Here is a 4,822-nt window from a genome sequence, read left to right on the forward strand (position 1 = left end):
GTCTGCCCCGCTTCACCCCCCTCCCCCGCCGCGCGTGCCCGTCTGCGCTTCACCCCCCTCCCCCGCCGCGCGTGCCCGCCCGCCCCCGTCTGCCTTCACCCCCCTCCCCGCCGCGCGTGCCCGTCTGCGCTTCACCCCCCTCCCCCGCCGCGCGTGCCCGTCTGCGCTTCACCCCCCTCCCCCGCCGCGCGTGCCCGTCTGCGCTTCACCCCCCTCCCCCGCGCGCTGCCCGTCTGCGCTTCACCCCCCTCCCCGCGCGCGTGCCCGTCTGCGCTTCACCCCCCTCCCCCGCCGCGCGTGCCCGTCTGCGCTTCACCCCCCTCCCCGCCGCGCGTGCCCGTCTGCGCTTCACCCCCCTCCCCCGCCGCGCGTGCCCGTCTGCGCTTCACCCCCCTCCCCCGCCGCGCGTGCCCCGTCTGCGCTTCACCCCCCTCCCCCGCCGCGCGTGCCCGTCTGCGCTTCACCCCCCTCCCCCGCCGCGCGTGCCCGTCTGCGCTTCACCCCCCTCCCCCGCGCGCGTGCCCGTCTGCGCTTCACCCCCCTCCCCCGCCGCGCGTGCCCGTCTGCGCTTCACCCCCTCCCCCGCCGCGCGTGCCCGTCTGCGCTTCACCCCCCTCCCCCGCCGCGCGTGCCCGTCTGCGCTTCACCCCCCTCCCCCGCCGCGCGTGCCCGTCTGCGCTTCACCCCCCTCCCCCGCCGCGCGTGCCCGTCTGCGCTTCACCCCCCTCCCCCGCCGCGCGTGCCCGTCTGCGCTTCACCCCCCTCCCCCGCCGCGCGTGCCCGTCTGCGCTTCACCCCCCTCCCCCGCCGCGCGTGCCCGTCTGCGCTTCACCCCCCTCCCCCCGCCGCGCGTGCCCGTCTGCGCTTCACCCCCCTCCCCCGCCGCGCGTGCCCGTCTGCGCTTCACCCCCCTCCCCCGCCGCGCGTGCCCGTCTGCGCTTCACCCCCCTCCCCCGCCGCGCGTGCCCGTCTGCGCTTCACCCCCCTCCCCCGCCGCGCGTGCCCGTCTGCGCTTCACCCCCCTCCCCCGCCGCGCGTGCCCGTCTGCGCTTCACCCCCCTCCCCCGCCGCGCGTGCCCGTCTGCGCTTCACCCCCCTCCCCCGCCGCGCGTGCCCCGTCTGCGCTTTCACCCCCCTCCCCCGCCGCGCGTGCCCGTCTGCGCTTCACCCCCCTCCCCCGCCGCGCGTGCCCGTCTGCGCTTCACCCCCCTCCCCCGCCGCGCGTGCCCGTCTGCGCTTCACCCCCTCCCCCGCCGCGCGTGCCCGTCTGCGCTTCACCCCCTCCCCCGCCGCGCGTGCCCGTCTGCGCTTCACCCCCCTCCCCCGCCGCGCGTGCCCGTCTGCGCTTCACCCCCCTCCCCCGCCGCGCGTGCCCGTCTGCGCTTCACCCCCCTCCCCCGCCGCGTGCCCGTCTGCGCTTCACCCCCTCCCCGCCGCGCGTGCCCGTCTGCGCTTCACCCCCCTCCCCCGCCGCGCGTGCCCGTCTGCGCTTCACCCCCCTCCCCCGCCGCGCGTGCCCGTCTGCGCTTCACCCCCTCCCCCGCCGCGCGTGCCCGTCTGCGCTTCACCCCCCTCCCCCGCCGCGCGTGCCCGTCTGCGCTTCACCCCCTCCCCCGCCGCGCGTGCCCGTCTGCGCTTCACCCCCCTCCCCCGCCGCGCGTGCCCGTCTGCGCTTCACCCCCCTCCCCCGCCGCGCGTGCCCGTCTGCGCTTCACCCCCCTCCCCCGCCGCGCGTGCCCGTCTGCGCTTCACCCCCCTCCCCCGCCGCGCGTGCCCGTCTGCGCTTCACCCCCCTCCCCCCGCCGCGCGTGCCCGTCTGCGCTTCACCCCCCTCCCCCGCCGCGCGTGCCCGTCTGCGCTTCACCCCCCTCCCCCGCCGCGCGTGCCCGTCTGCGCTTCACCCCCCTCCCCCGCCGCGCGTGCCCGTCTGCGCTTCACCCCCCTCCCCCGCCGCGCGTGCCCGTCTGCGCTTCACCCCCCTCCCCCGCCGCGCGTGCCCGTCTGCGCTTCACCCCCCTCCCCCGCCGCGCGTGCCCGTCTGCGCCTTCACCCCCCTCCCCCGCCGCGCGTGCCCGTCTGCGCTTCACCCCCCTCCCCCGCCGCGCGTGCCCGTCTGCGCTTCACCCCCCTCCCCCGCCGCGCGTGCCCGTCTGCGCTTCACCCCCCTCCCCCGCCGCGCGTGCCCGTCTGCGCTTCACCCCCCTCCCCCGCCGCGCGTGCCCCGTCTGCGCTTCACCCCCCTCCCCGCCGCGCGTGCCCGTCTGCGCTTCACCCCCCTCCCCCGCCGCGCGTGCCCGTCTGCGCTTCACCCCCCTCCCCCGCCGCGCGTGCCCGTCTGCGCTTCACCCCCCTCCCCCGCCGCGCGTGCCGTCTGCGCTTCACCCCCTCCCCCGCCGCGCGTGCCCGTCTGCGCTTCACCCCCCTCCCCCGCCGCGCGTGCCCGTCTGCGCTTCACCCCCTCCCCCGCCGCGCGTGCCCGTCTGCGCTTCACCCCCCTCCCCCGCCGCGCGTGCCCGTCTGCGCTTCACCCCCCTCCCCGCCGCGCGTGCCCGTCTGCGCTTCACCCCCCTCCCCCGCCCGCCGTGCCCCGTCTGCGCTTCACCCCCCTCCCCCGCCGCGCGTGCCCGTCTGCGCTTCACCCCCCTCCCCCGCCGCGCGTGCCCGTCTGCGCTTCACCCCCCTCCCCGCCGCGCGTGCCCGTCTGCGCTTCACCCCCCTCCCCCGCCGCGCGTGCCCGTCTGCGCTTCACCCCCCTCCCCCGCCGCGCGTGCCCGTCTGCGCTTCACCCCCCTCCCCCGCCGCGCGCGCCCGTCTGCGCTTCACCCCCCCTCCCCCGCCGCGCGCGCCCGTCTGCGCTTCACCCCCCTCCCCGCCGCGCGCGCCCGTCTGCGCTTCACCCCCCTCCCCCGCCGCGCGTGCCCGTCTGCGCTTCACCCCCCCTCCCCCGCCGCGCGCGCCCGTCTGCGCTTCACCCCCCCTCCCCCGCCGCGCGCGCCCGTCTGCGCTTCACCCCCCCCTCTCCCCCGCCGCGCGCGCCCGTCTGCGCTTCACCCCCCCTCTCCCCCGCCGCGCGCGCCCGTCTGCGCTTCACCCCCCCCTCTCCCCCGCCGCGCGCGCCCGTCTGCGCTTCACCCCCCCCCTCTCCCCCGCCGCGCGCGCCCGTCTGCGCTTCACCCCCCCCCTCCCCCCGCCGCGCGCGCCCGTCTGCGCTTCACCCCCCCCCTCTCCCCCGCCGCGCGCGCCCGTCTGCGCTTCACCCCCCCCCCCCAGGCTCTGCGCTTCACCCCCCCCTCTCCCCCGCCGCGCGCGCCCGTCTGCGCTTCACCCCCCCCTCTCCCCCGCCGCGCGCGCCCGTCTGCGCTTCACCCCCCCCTCTCCCCCGCCGCGCGCGCCCGTCTGCGCTTCACCCCCCCCTCTCCCCCGCCGCGCGCGCCCGTCTGCGCTTCACCCCCCCCTCTCCCCCGCCGCGCGCGCCCGTCTGCGCTTCACCCCCCCCTCTCCCCGCCGCGCGCGCCCGTCTGCGCGGGTGATATTTGGGGTGTCCCTGTAGTCACGCGGTGGTCTCTCCTCTTGGTGTAGTGGGAAGAGCGGTTGGCCGGGGCGGGGTGATATTTGGGGTGTCCCGTAGTTATGCTGTGTTCTCTCCTCTTGGCGGCAGTGGGAAGAGCGGGTAGGGTTGAGGGACTGATGGGGAAGGGCGAGGAAAGGGGGGGACTGATGTGGAAGGGCGGGTGATATTTGGGTGCCCCGTAGTTACGCTCTGTTCTCTCCTCTTGGCGCAGTGGGAAGAGGTCAGCGGGTACGATGAGAACATGAACACCATCCGGACGTACCAGGTCTGCAATGTCTTGAATCGAGTCAGAACAACTGGCTGAGGACCAAGTACATCCGGCGGAGGGGAGCGCACCGGATCCATGTGGAGATGAAGTTCTCGGTGCGGGACTGTAGCAGCATTCCCAGCGTTCCCGGGTCTTGTAAGGAAACCTTCAATCTCTATTATTACGAATCTGACTTTGACTCGGCCACCAAGACGTTTCCTAGCTGGATGGAAAATCCCTGGTCCAAGGTGGACACCATTGCCGCCGATGAGAGCTTCTCCCAGGTGGATCTGGGTGGTCGCGTCATGAAGATCAACACTGAGGTGCGCAGCTTTGGGACCGGTCTCTAAAAATGGCTTCTACCTGGCCTTTCAGGATTATGGCGGCTGCATGTCGCTCATCGCCGTGAGGGTCTTTTATAGGAAGTGCCCGCGGGTGATCCAGAACGGGGCAGTATTCCAGGAGACCTTGTCTGGGGCGGAGAGCACCTCCTTGGTGGCGGCTCGAGGGATTTGTATACCGAATGCCGAGGAGGTGGATGTGCCATTAAAACTGTACTGCAATGGAGACGGGGAGTGGCTGGTGCCCATCGGGCGGTGTATGTGTAAAGCGGGGTACGAGTCGGTGGAGAACGGGACGGTGTGCCGAGGTAAGACCTTCTCCAAAAATGTCCTTTAATGTTTTTTGTGTTTATCTGCCATATACCTGCTATGTATTCTGCCCACTGACACCGATACTTGGGGGTTGTTATTGCACTCACTGACACCGATACTGGGAGTTATTACTGACCCCAATGCTGGGGGTTATTATTGTGTTTTCAGATGCTGGGGATATTATTCCTGCCACTGGCACCAATGCTGGGGGTTATTCCTGCCACTGGCACCAATGCTGGGGGTTATTCCTGCCACTGGCACCAATGCTGGGGGTTATTCCTGCCACTGGCACCAATGCTGGGGGTTATTCCTGCCACTGGCACCAATGCTGGGGGTTATTCCTGCCACTGG

The 4,822-nt window shown here is 74.3% G+C and overlaps 1 pseudogene; it reads left to right on the forward strand.

Annotated features, from left to right (window-relative positions):
• The first annotated feature begins 3,780 nt into the window (after window positions 1-3,780).
• Window positions 3,781-4,511, forward strand: LOC143956643 (ephrin type-B receptor 2 pseudogene; annotated as a pseudogene).
• The last annotated feature ends 311 nt before the right edge of the window (window positions 4,512-4,822 follow it).

The sequence above is a fragment of the Lithobates pipiens genome, unplaced genomic scaffold (assembly GCF_037356315.1).
Source record: "Lithobates pipiens isolate NorthernLeopardFrog02 unplaced genomic scaffold, aLitPip1_a1.2 Scaffold_387, whole genome shotgun sequence".
Lineage (NCBI taxonomy): Eukaryota > Metazoa > Chordata > Amphibia > Anura > Ranidae > Lithobates > Lithobates pipiens.